General features: G+C 51.3%; 1 protein-coding gene across 1 annotated transcript in view; it reads right to left on the bottom strand.

Annotated features, from left to right (window-relative positions):
• The window catches only part of ATP2B2 (ATPase plasma membrane Ca2+ transporting 2), a 200,045-nt gene extending 184,769 nt beyond the window's left edge, over positions 1-15,276 (bottom strand). Inside the window, exon 1 of the mRNA XM_057706131.1 lies at positions 15,179-15,276. The gene's annotated coding sequence lies outside the window, so the exon portion shown is untranslated. The remainder of the gene's footprint in view (positions 1-15,178) is intronic.
• Positions 15,277-15,536: the final 260 nt, after the last annotated feature.

The following is a 15,536-nucleotide window of genomic DNA, read 5'->3' as shown; positions in this document are numbered from 1 at the left end:
CCCCTGACACAGGATGCACAGGGCACCTGGTCAGCAAACATCATATTTCAAATATGCTGCTGGCAGAAACCAGGCCAAGGGGGAAACTCCCCCTCAAGTCCCCTCCCCTCACCTGCTGCAAAGCCTGGCGTGTTCTCCGGGGACCCCGTGTCACTTGCAGCCAGGAGAGGGAAACTAGGAGATTGCTCATTGCCTCCACTGAACAGTCAGACACACAGGTCTTCCATGCATTTCTCTCTGTGCCTCAGTTCCCTTTTCTCTAAAATGCAGGAAAAAAAATAAGAAAGCAAACTGGCAGGGCTAGACTGGGGTGGAAGCTGCCAATCAACGGCTTGGGAGAGCAGCCAGCTTAAAATAAATTTGTTTGTTTTGCTCAGAGCTTAAAATAAAGTGGAACTAAGTGCCAATGTTTAAAAATCGGGGAATTGTGCAGAATCCAGATTTCCGGCTTCTCTTAAAATATGAGAAGGGCTGCTCACCCCGGGGTTGCCTTGAGTGGGTTAGGCCATAGAGACGGGCAGCTGGTCGGCCGCTAAGCCCTCGCCCTGCCTGGCTTCGTGAAGGGCAGTTTCCTGCCTGGATTCAGGAGGTCTAAGAGAATTCATAACTCCTGGACCTCGATCTCTCAGAGAGTCAGGGCCCTTCCAGAGAAGCGAGTGGGTTTCTGGTACAGTACCTCTCCCAGTTATTTAACAAATACTCATTACATGCCAGAGGTTGTTTTAAACATACCAGGGATAGTCCCAGGGGCTACACACATACCAAACAACTGCTTAATGCTCATAACAACCTCGTGAAGCGAGTGCTGTTGTTATCACACCTATTTTACAGATGAAGACACTGGCGCACACAGAGGTTAACGCACCTGCCCAAGGCCTCATGGCTAGTGAGTGGTGACCTTGGGGTTTGACTCCTGGCAGCCCAGCTCTTGAATCTGTGCTCTAACCACTGTGTGAAGCTACCCAACCCCTTTTCTGGGTCAGTGGCCAGTGCTGTGTCTTCTCCAGGTTTCCATGTCCCAATATGAAAACGAAGTCATCAGACACTATAAAACTCCTTGAGGAAAACAAAGGCAGAACAGTCTATGACATACATCAAAGCAAGATCCTTTTTGACCCACCTCCTAGAATAATGGAAATAAAATCAAGAATAAACAAATGGGACCTCATGAAACTTAAAAGCTTTTGCACAGCAAAAGAAACCATAAACAAGACAAGAAGACAATCCTCAGAATGGGAGAAAATACTTGCCAACGAAGCAAGGGACAAAGGATTAATCTCCAAAATATACAAGCAGCTCATGCAGCTTCATACCAAAAAAGCAAATAACCCAATCCACAAATGGGTGGAAGACCTAAATAGACATTTCTGCAAAGAAGACCTACAGATGGCCAACAAACACGTGAAAAGATGCTCAACATCACTAATCATTAGAGAAATGCAAGTCAAAGCCACAAATGAGGTATCACCTCACACCGGTCAGAATGGCCATCATCACAAAATCTAGAAACAATAAATGTTGGAGATGCTGTGGAGAAAAGGGAACTCTCCTGCACTGTTGGTGGGAATGTAGCATAGACATATATACACTACCAACTGTAAAACAGATAGCTAGTGGGAAGTTGTATAACAAAGGGAGATCAACTCGATGATGGGTGATGCCTTAGAGAGCCAGGACAGGGAGGGTGGGAGGGAGTCGCGGGAGGGAGGGAATATGGAGATATATGTATAAATACAGCGGATTCACTTTGGTGTACCTCAAAAGCTGGTACAAGAATGTAAAGCAATTATATTCCAATAAAGAGCTTAAAAAAAATCTAGAAACAATAAATGTTGGAGAGGGTGTGGAGAAAAGGGAACTCTCCTGCACTGTTGGTGGCAATGTAGGCTGGTACAGCCACTATGGTAAACAGTTTGGAGGTTCCTTAAAAAACTAAAAATGGAACTACCATATGACCCAGTAATCCCACTCCTGGGCATATACCCAGAGAAAACCATAATCCAAAAAGATACATGTACCACAATGTTCATTGCAGCACTATTTGCAATAGCCAGGACATGGAAGCAACCTAAATGCCCATCAACAGATGAATGGATAAAGAAGATGTGGCAGATATATACAATGGAATATTACTCAGCCATAAAAAGGAATGAAATGAAGCTATATGTAATGAGGTGGATAGACCTAGAGACTGTCATACAGAGTGAAGTAAGCCAGAAAGAGAAAAACAAATCCTGTATGCTAACTCATATATACGGAATCTAAAAAAAAATGGTACTGATGAACCCAGTGACAGGGCAAGAATAAAGATGCAGATGCAGAGAATGGACTTGAGGACACGGGGTTGGGGGGTGGTGAAGAGGAAGCTGGGACAAAGTAAGAGAGTAGCACAGACATATATACACTACCAACTGTAAAATAGATAGCGAGTGGGAAGTTGCCGTATAACAAAGGGAGATCACCTCGATGATGGGTGATGCCTTAGAGGGCCAGGACAGGGAGGGTGGGAGGGAGTTGCAGGAGGGAGGGGATTTGGGGATTTATGTATAAATACAGTGGATTCACTTTGGTGTACCTCAAAAACTGGTAGAAGGGTGTAAAGCAACTATATTCCAATAAAGGGCTTAAAAAAACAAAGCAAAACAAAACAAAATCGTCACCCCTCCCCCATTTCTCCTTCTCTCCTGGCCTATATTTAAGACTTCCCTCCCCCACATGTCAATCAACTCCTTGGACACTCTCCACACTGCTGTAAGGCGCAGGAGATACCACTCTTTCAGAGAAGGAATTCGAGGCACAGAGAGATTGACTTGTCCAAGGTCCTGCGGCTGGAGGCGGCAGGGCCAGCGTTTGACCCAGGCCATCTGGCTGCAGAGTCTGCACTCCTGGCACCCTTTATTTCCCCCGCCCTCTCCCAACCACCCACCCTTGCCGTTCATTTCTTCCCTCCTTCATTTCTTCACTCACCCATCCATCCAACACTCAACTCAGACCCTGTGCTGGCCATGGGGACACCTGTCAGGTGCATCGAGGCTGGTGGGGGTGGGAAGGCGACATCCTGCTCCCAGAACAGGAACTGTCCATGACCACTCCCTCTGGAGCCGAGGCCAGTGGGAGAACTGGTTTCCAACTGACAGCCCTGGAGAGCTCAGGAGGAAGCAGCAGAGGGAAGCCGGTGGCACCTGGCAGCTTTCTGCAGGGCGAGTCCTCAGCAAGGCACTCAGGACTTAGGGAGACCCTGGCAGCCTTGAACCCACACCCCAAACCCATCCTTTACAGCCGGAGCACTGGCCAGCCATTCGGTCCTGGCTCTGCAACGGGCCGACTGTGGGGCCCTACACAAGTGCCTTCCCCTCTGGGGGACTCGGTTTCCTCATCTATGAAATAAGGGCATTAGACCACTAGAGGTCACAAACATGGCCAGACCCAGCCCGTGGATGTATTTTGCTTAAATATCCGAAGACTGCTTTTTTTTTTTTAATACACTTTTTGTTTTAGAACAGTTTTAGATTTACAACAAATCTGCTAAGAACAGTACAGAGAGTTCCCACCTATCCCACATCCAGTTTCCCTTATTATTAACAGCTTACATTAGTATGGTGCATTCTTCACAAGTAATGAATCAATATTGATATGTTAATATTAACTGAAGTCCATACTTGATTCACATTTCTTTAGTTTTTACCTAACGTCCTTTTCCTGTTCCAGGATTCGATCCAGGACACCAGACTATATTTAGTCATCATGTTTCCTTAGGTGCCTCTTGGCTGTGATCATTTTGGAGAATTTTTTAAAAAATTAAATTTGTATGTCTCAGAAGGAATGTTTGGGGTAATAGAAATATTTTCTACGTATTTTGATCTGGGTGGTGTAAATATGTGTAAAAATCAGCAGATGGTACATCTAAGGTGAGAGCTCTTTACCCACTTTAATGTATGTGTATCACGCCTCAATAAAAAAACAACTGAATGGCTCTCTCCAGTCTGCCACGTCCCCAGCACTCCCTGTTATCCCACTCAGAGTCTACCTTCTTTATTTCATCTGCTTGGCATCTGTAGTTACCGCTTGGTATAAAAAGAAGTCTCTTCTAGTTTACTCATCTGTAAAATGGGTATCATGATATTTTTTACCTGATAAGGCTATAGTTAGGATTAATTGAAATAACATGTATAAAGTTCTCAGCACAGTGCCTGGTGCATAGTAAGGGTTTAATAAATGGGAATCATAATAATTGTTATTGCCCATGTAATATTTATACATTATTAAAACAAGTACATAACTCTTTTTTCTCCTTAAAGCAAACTCCGTCCTCTTTCTCCTCTCTCCTCGGTCTCCTCTTGTGTCTCCGTCCCTCCCTGCCAGAGAAGTCCCAAGCTCTGATGGCTAGAAGGTGGAGAGACAGAGGCAGGTCTGCAGAGGTGGCCTAGATCAGCTAAGGAACCAGGAGACCCCTGAGGATGACCCCAGATCCGTCCCCAAGGTCCAAGGAAACTTTGGTGGAAGCTGGGGTCCCAATCCTTCCCTTCCTAAGGAGCCTCTTGGAGAACATGGAGTTCTGTCCTCAAAAGCTGTATCCTGTCCCCTTCAGGGGGCCCCCTGGGCAAGGGTCCTGGGGACAGAGGGCAAGCTGTGGGCTTTTGGAGGGGCACTGTGGAAATCACGGGGAGAAGACAGCCTCCCCCAGTTATCTGCTGGCCCAGCTTCTTGGGGGATGCCAGCTTCCCCTGTGTGGTGCCCCCAAATCTGTGCCCAGAAGCAACGAGGTCCGTAAGAGAGAGGTCTCAGATACTTTAGGGTGACCTCTCGCGAGGCGAAACCAGGCTCTAGGGAGGATGTGTTGAGGGGCGGCGAAGACGAATGAGGGCCAATGAGATGGGAAGGGACGCAGAAGGAACAGAGACTGGGGGTTAGGAGGCTGGGACTGGACCTGACTTGCCCTCTGACTTGCTGTGTGACTGCTGGCAAGTACCCTTCCCTCTCCAAGCCTCCCTTTCCTCATAACAACATCACCAACTGCAACGACGACAGCAGTAACAGCAATAACAGTGATGATGGTGGCGGTGGTAGCGGTGGTGATAGTGGTTCCCAATGTAGGGGTGAAGTACGGGATAAGCCTTTTACGTGTGAGGTATGATTTCATCCTCACAAGCATCCGTGAAATAGATCCTATAATTATTTCCATTTCACACGTGAAAAAAAATGAGGGTCAGAGGGTCAAGAACTTGTCTAAGACTTCTAGCTGAAAGGTTTGCAGACACAGGATTCAAACCCTGGTCTGTCTGACTCGGAGTCTGAGGCCATAACCTGGATCATCTCCTTTGCAGTTACACCTGTGAAATGGGCAGGACGCCTAAAGGGTCTCTTAATTTTCCTTCTAGCACTGACCATGCAGCCTCTGAAGTTGCCTCCCACGTTCGGGGAGTAGCAGGGGGCAGTGGAGATGCTCACAGCTATGGGACTACCATCTTATTTGATCTTCATAACAGCCTTATGAAGTAGGTCCTGTTCTCACCACCCCCCGTTTTACAGGGTGGGAGACTAAGGCACAGAGAGACAGAGGGAAATGTGCAAAGTCACACAGGGGTGCGGATTTGAACCTGGGCTATCTCACACTCTCACTCGAGTTAGCAACCCTCTCCAGGAAGGGCGCCCAGATTGCTGAGCGAGGCCAGAGACCGACCCTCCGGGCTCCTCATCAACTTCCAGAAGGCGTGCCTGCCCTCCAGCCTCCCTCCTCGCCCAGGACTCAAAGACTTGAGCTCTCTCCCTTTACACGAAGGCGCTTCCATCTCAGCGCCTCCCTGCCCTGGAGACCCAGGCCCTTGAGGGGCCCAGCCAGTGCAAGGCTGTGGGCTGTGCTGGTGAATCACCCACCCATACCTGGACCGGAGATGGTGACAAATCCCCTGGTGTCCCTGCCGCATCCCAGGCCACGGACATAAACCCCCACTCTGACCTCTTGGCTTCAGCACTGACAACCACCGCAGAAGTCTCTGGCCTGTGGCTACACCCTGTGAAGTGGCCACGGCACCCGGTCCAGCTGCCAGCAGGGCTGCCTCCCTCTGTGGTCTTAGGGCCAGCGAGGGGGAGGCCGGGGTGGGGAGGGGCGGAGGAGCAAGGCCAGCCTCCACAGCATCTGTGCTTGGCAAAACAGCGCCTCTGTGGCCCTGGCTTCCTCCTGGGCCACTGTTCACTTGAGACTTCTGATCCTATCAGCGGTGCCCTGGCTCCAGTCCTGGTTACCTGGAAGTCCTTTTGCTCTGAGGACTCCCTGTACGAGTCGCTGGTGTAGAGTGGCCCTGGGGACGTGGGGAAAGAGCAGCCACCGTGTGTGCATCTGGCTGGACCCGAGCATAGAGGATTCCAACGAAGTGGCCATGTGAGTGTGAGCCCTAGGAAGAGGCCAGGCCAGGGGCGGTGGGGAGGGCCTGGACCAAACAGCCTGGATCACACCTCCTCCAGGAAGCCTCTCTAGACTAAAAGGAAAAAAGGTGACACAGTCCCCCACTCATCCTGTCTCGTGGCCCCATGACACTCCTTGCGTGTCTCCTTATAACATGCCTGATTCCTTTCTGTCCCCGTTGACAGAGAACAGGAAGAAAACGTTCCTGTCTCCTATCAAACAGAGAGACAGACTTTCTCCAGCATCTCTGGAGAAGGAGTGCTTCCACACGAGTGCCTTCCCAGCTCCTGTAATCTTCCCTTTCGCGTGCTGACGTTTGTTTTATTTTAAACATTTCAGGTGTAAGGAACTTGCCCTTGACTATGTTTTTCATTTTTACGTGAAGTGGTATTTTGCTAATCACGATGGCTCCTATTTGACAAACAGTAGAACATCTATGTTGCAAACATATTATTTAGTCAACCTAGCGATTTCCTTTGCTTCTCAGCCTCTTGCTTTTTATAAGACAGTTTAAGTCACACAGGTACCAAATGAACACTTTCCTGTTGAACAAAGCTGGTTCAGGAACCACGGTGCTGGCAGTTTCCGGGGTGGGGGGCGGTGAAGGTGCTCCTGGGTGGTGATGTGTTTCCCTTTGCTGCCCCTTCCCTAAGTAGCCCCAGACAGCTGCATGTGTCCGGTCTGTGCATCTTATTTTCCTGACTGTTTTGTCTCTTGGCTTCAGCACTGCAGGCTCTTCCAGCAGCAAGCTCCCTCCCCTGCAACCTCATAACTTGTACTCACGACCTCCTTGCACTTCCTTTACTCAACAAGTGCTCAGCACCCACTGTGGGTCAGGAGCTAGGGATACCGGGATAAGAAGACCTGGGCTCTGCTCAGGGAGGGAGAGAGGATCATGAAGACTTTGAGGTTGATCCATGTGCTGAGAGAGGTTAGGTCACTTCCTCTGGGTCACACAGCCAGGAGGGAAGAGGACATGAAAGTCAGGCCTGTTTGAGTCTAAGGCCCAAGCAAGCTTTCTCTACTGTCCCACTGCTTCTGGGGAGTTTAGGGTCTAGTGAAAGAGATGTAACTGAACAGCCAAATAAAACACAATAGGAGGGCTTCCCTAGTGGCCTAGTGGTTAAGAATCTGCCTGCCAATACAGGGGACATGGGTTCTATCCCTGGTCTGGGAAGATCCCACATGCCGTGGAGCAACTAAGCCCATGCACCACAACTAATGAGCCCATCTGCTGTAACTACTGAAGCCTGTGTGCCTCTAGTGCCCATGCTCTGCAACAAGAGAAGCCACAGCAATGAGAAGCCTGAGCACCACAGCGAAGAGTAGCCCCCACTCACTGCAACTAGAGAAAGCCCGCGTGCAGCAACGAAGACCCAACACAGCCAATAAATAAAAATAAAATAAAATTTAAAACAACACAAAACAAACAAATAACAACAAAAGCAAACAAACAAAAAACAATAGGATATATTCTACAACAGACACATATCTGAAGAGCTGCAGGGACAGAGGGTGACTGATTAATTTTCACAGAGTGGGTGGAAGTTCAGTTGGGGATGATTTCAGGGGAGGTGAAGCCTGAGCAGGGTCTACAATTCTCAAGCTAAAGAATTCAGATAACTCATGTGGTTAAAACTGTGTGTAAAGTAAAAGTCATAATGCCCTGAGTGAGGAGCGCTGGGTTTATTTATGCATAAAATGCCTGAGCACAAGGTATGTGAACTTGGTGCCATCTCTGCTCTTGGCCAATCAACAGGTAGTGAGGTCCCCATCCCGGGAGGTAACCAGGAAGAAATTAAAACGTTACTAGTCATTGGGTGGGGTTGTTGAGTTCTTTGGTTCCTTCTAACAATAAGATGCTACAAGTTTTCGTTGTTCTTCCCTAGTGAAGGGAAGACAGGTCCCTTCTTAGTTCTCCCACGGACCCTGGGGAGGGGTGCCCTCAATCCCAGGTAGAATAAGGCTGAGAGCAAGGCCTGAGGGAGCTCAGGGATGCCTGGGACTCCAGTGGCCTTTGACCCCATTGGACTCTGATGCAGCAAATAGTTTTGAGCAGTTACCTTCCGGGCCCTTTTGTATTGGTCACCTCAGTAACCCCCATGCCAGCCCCTGAGGCGGGGGTGCTATGCCCAGTCTACAGATGGGCAAACTGAGGCACAGAGAGGAAAGGGCCCCACACTGAGTGACTGACACTGTCTGGTCTCTCCACGTCTGAGTACAGTGCTTCTGCTACTGTAGCTGCCAGCGCCCTGTGAAGACACACTAAGTGAAAAGAAAGACCTGGAGGGCAGGACCCCTCCCAAGCCAGGGGCATGTAGAGTCAGGGCCCAGGGGATTTTGCTCTTAGTATCTGAGGTTGGGCACTTGGCCTGTCTGCAGGAGGCCAGGGGCCCAGCAAAGGGGGGCAAGTCCTGCCATATGATCTGCTGGTGGGGTCGGGTGGGGGTAGGAGGGGGAAACAGGCTGGGCTGGGCAGGTGGCCTGCAGGAGCGTCTTTGGTCCTCATGACAACTCTGTGACCTGTTTCTAGATCAGCCAGCCAACGCCCGTGTGTGTGTGGCGGGGTGAGGGTGGGGGGGAGCAGAGGGGGGATCCCTTGCTCAAGGTCACCCAGCAGGGCCAGGTTGGAACCCAAAGTCCATGCGCTCTCCACCATGCATGTACCCACTCTACTTCCTATGTATTTTCCTGTTTCATTCTCACCTTGGTGCAGCGCAGTGAGCAGAATTCCTCCAGAGACGGTGAAAAGGCGCCAACAGCACCAGCTCAAGGCTCAAGATCAGGCCTTACTCCACAACAAGAATCGCAGAGAAAGGCTGACTTGAATGCAGCCTGGCCCCAGCCTTCCTGCCCACAGGTGCCCACAAGCCCACCATGAGTGCACTAGTGGCTTCTGTTACACATCTTCTTCTCCTGCAGCTCCACTGTGAAAATAGAAATGTCCCTGGGACATTTACCTCCCTGCCCCAGAAGGGGTGAAACATTCTGGCCCCTGGACTTCAATCTGGGCGGGTGGATCCAGCACTGCATTCAGCTGGAGGAGTCCTGGTTGGGTGCTGAGCAGAGAACACAGCCTGTGCGAGGCACTGGGTGGTGTCCCCAGGAAGATGCTTTTGCCTCCAGCATGCCAGAGATGGCCTGGGTACCTGGAGATGGGTAGGGAGCCTCTGATAGGCTTTCTCGGAGCCTTTGAGATGGGCAAGAAAAGAACAGGGGATGAGAATATAGGGCACCTGCTGAGGCACAAACTCAGCCCTCTGGATGGTCACAAGAGGTCAGAGGCTCCAGGAACCTTCCCACCGTCACTCTGAGCCACCTAGTCTGTGCACAGCAGGGAGCAGTCTCCCCAGCTCACTCAGCAGGCTCCTGGCAGAGCAGGCCTACGGGCTGGGAGGTTTCCTCTGACAGGCCAGATGTGGGACTCCCTGGAGGGCACCCTAAGAGCCACACGCAGCTGGCCAGAGCCCACCTGGTCCAACAGCCTCGTTTGCATGGGAGGACACTGAAGCCCAGAGAGAGAAGAGGGAGCATGCCGACTGGGTGCCTAGCACTGCGTGAGCCCTTTAAAGACGCCCCTTGCTCGTGAGGTAGGAACCATCTCCACTTTGCACATGGGAAACTGAGATTGGAAAAGTGCAAGATTCACCTGGGATCGCAGAGCTCCGACTGGCAGCGCTGGGACCCGAACCCAGTACCCAGGTGTGCTCGTGCCTAGTCTGGGTCACTACCCGGTCACTGCAATCACATGTGGAAATGGATTCCTGGCTCTCAGTTCAAGTCACGTGGGCACCTCCAATATTCAGGGTGGGGGAGCTTACTGTAAGAATGGAGAGCAGGCAAGAAGGTGGGGTCTGCCACTGACCCCTCACTCTCCAGGGACCCTGGCTGGGGGTGCCATGGGGGTGATGGGCTTGGGGTTCCTCTGCACTTCCTGCGTAGACAGAGGCCCAGGAGTGGGTCTCATCCCAGAGGGACAGCTGAGTGACTGATTAGTTGTCTGGCCACAGAAAGAACAGGTGGGGGTTCTCCTGTGGTTCTGGGAGCACTCATGTCCCCCTGCAAGGAGACAAAGACAGGAGGCAGCCCGGGAAGGAAGCCTCTTCCCCTCACCTCTCAAAGATCATTGCTGGGAAGGGCCCTGGGGGCCCCAGCACCCACCTGCCCAGTGAAAGGCAGCTGCACACCTTTCTGTCCTGTGGCCTTCCCCGTGACCACCTCAGGAGCTGGGACCCTGGCTTCCTGAGCTCCTGGAGTCCAGCTCACAGCTGGGGCTGACCAAGAGTTTGGTTTCAAACCCACTGGTTCTTCATATAAGATAATGGCTGAGAGACCCTGACTGGGGTTTTTTAAGGCCAAGTGTTCACGGGAGATCTACTGGAAGCCAAGGAGTCAGTGATTTTGAAGACATTGTTCTTTTAGAAAATGATATAAAATATTCTTTGAGTCTATTTGAGAAACGTCGTGGATGAACCTGGAGCTCATTCAGAATCAGCTTCAAACAATTAGCAGGGTGTTGTGTGTCCCCCAAAAGGGATGCCGAGGTCCTAACACCCAGGACCTGTGAACATGACCTTGTTTGGAAATAGGCTCTTTCCAGAGGCAAGCAAGTGAAGAGAAGGTTATTAGGGTGAACTCTGACTTTACAGGACTGGTTGTTGTCCTTATAAAAGGGAAATTTGGACACAGAGACAGACAAGCACAGAGGGAAGATGATTTGAAGGTGGGGAACAGGGTAACACATCCACCAACCAAGGGTCACCAAGGATGGCCCCCAAAGCACAGAAGCGGAGAGGGAGGCCGGGAACAGAACCTCCCTCAGAAGCAACCAACCCTGCCGACACTGTGACGCTGGCCTTCAAGCCTGCAGATCTGTGAGACACTAAATGTCTGCTAATTTAAGGCACCCGACCTCTGATGCTTTGTCACAGCAGCCCCAGCAAACAACACAGGTGGCAAACTCTTCCCATGCTCGCGCGGCTGAGAGAAACTGACGTGCTTCCAGGGGGAAGGGGTCTGGTGTCCTCACACCCGAGGCAACTGTTCCCACTGGGGCCACCGGAAGCACAGACCCACTGAGCAGCTGGTGACACTCCACACCCTGAGATGTCCTCTCCCACTTGATCCTCCCAACAGTCTCAAAAGGGAGGTCTCCTTACTCCCATCTTAAAGACATAAAACTGACGTGGCAGTAATTTAAATGCCTTGCCAAGGATTTCACGGCTGGGACCGGAAACCGGCAGGGGAGCCGTGCAGCCTGGCTGTCCCGGCCGTGCCCGCCACCCAAGACAGAACCTGTGCTGAGGAGCTTCCGGGCTTTGGGGTGCATTGCCCCGGCCTCTTTGTTCCATCCCCTGTATTTCAGACTTCCGAGCAGTCTGGCTGGGGGTAGGCTCACGTTTTTCTCTGTTCTTTCATTGAGGAAAACAGGATGCAAGGAAAGGATTCAGGTTAACGAATCCATGAGGATTTAGCCCTCATGTGTGCAAGTTTTCACCTTGCACACAGCACTTTCTCACGCATTGTCCCCAGGCTGCAGCAGTGCCCCTCAGGTGGGAATTACTGTCCACCTCTGAAGGAGGGCTGACTTGCTTTGTAACTGGTGTTAGTTACGCTGACCTAATTTGTTGCTCTGATGTGGAAATTCTGCCAATCGCATCTATTTATAGGGAAGGATGCCTGTAGGTTTTACTTAAAAGGGGTTCCACTGAGACTGTTTTGGGGGTTGTTCCTACACAGACTTGGAGTAAACATTTCCCGTGGATGTTCTCTGACTTGATGAACCCCTCTTGGTTCCCTTCTCTCTGGATGTTCCTGTTGGCAAAGAAGGTGGTGGGATTTCTCCCTCCTGTTGTCAAGGACTTTCTCTGCTCTGGCCGTACCGGCTCACCTTGGTGGCTGCAGGCAGGTCAGCCTCTGGGAAGCCCTCTGCTTTGGCCACTGAGGAGCCGGCAGGCTCTGGGGGGACAGTCCAGCCCTTCGTGGTCTCCCACGGCTCCCTGCCCCACCTACATGCCCGGGGCTAGGGCCCAGCCCAGGCCTGGCCCCAGGCTTGGAAATGCAGGTGGAGCCGAGTCAGATGTAGGTGGTTCACTACCCCCAACCTCCGTTGCATTTTGCTAAAAACCCAGACTCTGCAGCCAGAACTCCTGCGTTCAAAGCCTGGCTAGGGTAAGCTCTTGTGCTTCAGTTTCTCCTTCTGTAAAATGGGGATAATGGTTATGCCTGCCTCAATGACTGTTGAGAAGACCAAATGATGAGTGTTTTTAAAGCACTTAGAATAGGGCCCGGCACGTAGCCAGCCCTGTATTGAGTGACTGCTCTCATTATTGCCAGTATTGCTATTCATTCATTCAGCCAGCATGGATCGAGGGCCACACGTATGGAGTTAGAGGGACGAGATTTAAATCCCAGCTTTGCTACGAACTTGCCGAGCCACCCTGCACGTTTCACTTAACCACTCTGTGCCTTGGTCCCCTCTTCTGTGAAATGGAGATAATGAAAGTACACGTCACAGGCTGGTGGTGAGGAGAAGGGGTGTGGCCCAATGTCTGGCTCACAGCAAGTGCTTAGTATATCCTAGGGACTATTATTATCATCAGTATCAGTTACTGTGATTCCTGGCAGGTCAGGCCAGGCCCTCCACAGCTGCCCTGGGAGAAACTCGCCATCGCCCTGGACAGATCCATTAGCATGTGGGGCCCGGGCGGCCCCTCCTGTGTCTTCCTTGGATCCTCCCTGCCCACCCTAGCACCCCAGACCTAGAACTTTGACTCAGCTCTTCCCCGCATGCCTGCTGCCCCCAGTCGTCTCCCAGCTGCTGAGGGATGTTTCCCAGACATTCATCAGATTGCTAGCACCCGCCAACAGCTTTGCCGCTGCACGTAGACTGTAATTCAAACTCCTCGTAGGGGTCCTCTAGGCTCGGTTCCAACAGCCCTGGCAGAGGGGTACCCTCTGCCTGCGTAGCCTACGTGGGGCCCTCACTTACCTCTCCCCAGCCCACTGCCTTCCTGGCTCTTCCTCGACCCCACCAGGGCCACCTGCTCCTTGTCCCCACCCCCATCTGCCTGAAATGCTCTCCCAACCCCCTCCCTGGACCTCTGCAGAGCTGGCTGCTTCTCCCATTGGGACCTCTGGTCAGAAGTCCCCTCCTCAGGGACTGCCCGCCACTCCTCACCCTGCTGCCCTGTTTTGTTTTCTTCACAGTGCTTTCTGTGCCCAGAAGCTATCTTCTATATTTATTTGGTCAACTGTATGAGGACCGGGTCTCCTGTCTTTCATACTCAAGGGCACCCCAAAGGTGGATCAGAGTGTAGCAGAGACTGCACATAGAGGATGCTCAATAAACACTCAGAGACAGATAAACAGGCGGCCAAGCCCTGGCTCCAAGCATCCTTTAGGGAAGAGCTAATGCATGTTTGTTATTACATAATAAAAGAGGCTGAACCCCAATGGTGAAAATTCCACTATGTCTTTGCCAACCATGAGTCTGGGAAGCTTTTCAACCCATCTCGAGAGGAGGAGAGGGGGGTGTCACTTCCTTTTCCCGTGGATGGCTCAGAGATGGCTCTCCTCAACCTCCTCCCCCACCTACGTCTGTCAGAAGCTGCTGGGTTTAAACGCCCGTGTTTCTGTTCTGAATTATCGATTGTTTAATATTCAAGAGATGACATTAAATAAATATGTGCACAATTATGTAATGTGTTTGGAAACAATCTGGTTAGTCCCAAAGTGCTTGGGCAAGAAACAAAACTTCAGCAAGGCAAGAGATCTGGGTGATCTCTGAGGGCTGAGGACAGAGGCACACACCAGTCTGCCTGTCTGGTCCCTCCCCTGTTTGGGTCTGGAGTCACTCATCTTCCTCTGTGCTGGTAATAGAGTGAGGTAATAGGAAGCGAGCTCAGAATCTCTGAGTTGCACCCTGGCTCTCCCGACTCCTGGCTGAAAGTTACCTCTCTCTGGGTCTCAGTGTTCTTACCTATAAAAGGGCTGATGACATCTGGGAAGGTCAGGTGAGATGCTGACTCTGAGCTCTGGCTCAGAGGCTGTTCTTTCAGAAGGTAAGTTGGGTCTGATGCTCAAAGATGAGCAGTGTGACCTCTGGTTCCTGACTGGTGTGGGTCTGGGGGAGTAGGCATGGACTTTGAGGTTCTTAGGTATATAATGCAAGGCGAATCGAACAAGGCAATAACAGAGGCCCAAAGAAAGGGCTTTGGGAGAATAGAGGAAGATGTAGTTAATCCCAGCTAGGAGCCAGAGAAATCTCACAGAGCTGCCAGATGGGCTGGTTTTGGAAGGCTGAGCGGCATTTTGACCCCAGAGAGAGGGCTGGTCCATTTAACTAACGCGCTAGGCAACGAGGCATCTATTTATTCAACTAGCATTTACTGAGCACCTACTATGTTCCAGCTACTCTGCTAAGCACTTTACGTGGATTATCTCTGCTTGACCTTGACAAGAGGGAGACGCTGCTGCTGCCCCATTTTACCGATGAGGGACCTGAGACTCAGTTCACAGTGATGCTGTGTTCTGTCTGTGCTTTCTAGCTGTGATCCCTGTTCAGACGCAAAGACATGTGAGGGGATTTTCCCGCACCTGCACAACGGTGCATAAATAATTCACGTGTCCCCGCCAGAGTAGCAGAGAGAAGGCAGCTGCTGTCAAACACTGCTTTCCTACTCAGCAGACCCTCCAGCAGCACCCCCGCAACAGTGCTCCCTTCCCAGATCTTCCCCATCTCTAGCTCCAGCAAAACCCCAGTCTCCCACTCACCCCTCCACGTCTTCTGGTTAAACGAAAGGCGTCAGGGTTTGGAAAGTGGGGCCCATGTCTTGCTGGCTCTGGGGACCGGGTGACGAAATTCAGCTCTGGAAAAGGGGAGATGTCATTGGTTAAGGGTGGTGACCCAATGGGGACTCAAGTCAGGAAGGGGTAGGAAGGGGACAGTGGTGAGGAGCGCCCCCTATGTGCTGGCACTGGGCTAGCGCCAGGGTCAGGTAGGTTGGAGATGGAAGAGAAGCAGGGGGACTCCACTCCTACCTCCACCATCAAGACCTGCCTGAGTGGGCTTCACCCCTCCCAGGCTCCGTCTCCGGGGAGCTAGGCTACCTGCCCGCAGGATGTCAAGGTG

This window comes from Hippopotamus amphibius, chromosome 13 (genome assembly GCF_030028045.1).
Source record: "Hippopotamus amphibius kiboko isolate mHipAmp2 chromosome 13, mHipAmp2.hap2, whole genome shotgun sequence".
Taxonomy (NCBI): domain Eukaryota; kingdom Metazoa; phylum Chordata; class Mammalia; order Artiodactyla; family Hippopotamidae; genus Hippopotamus; species Hippopotamus amphibius.
This window is presented reverse-complemented; position numbering and strand designations above follow the sequence as displayed.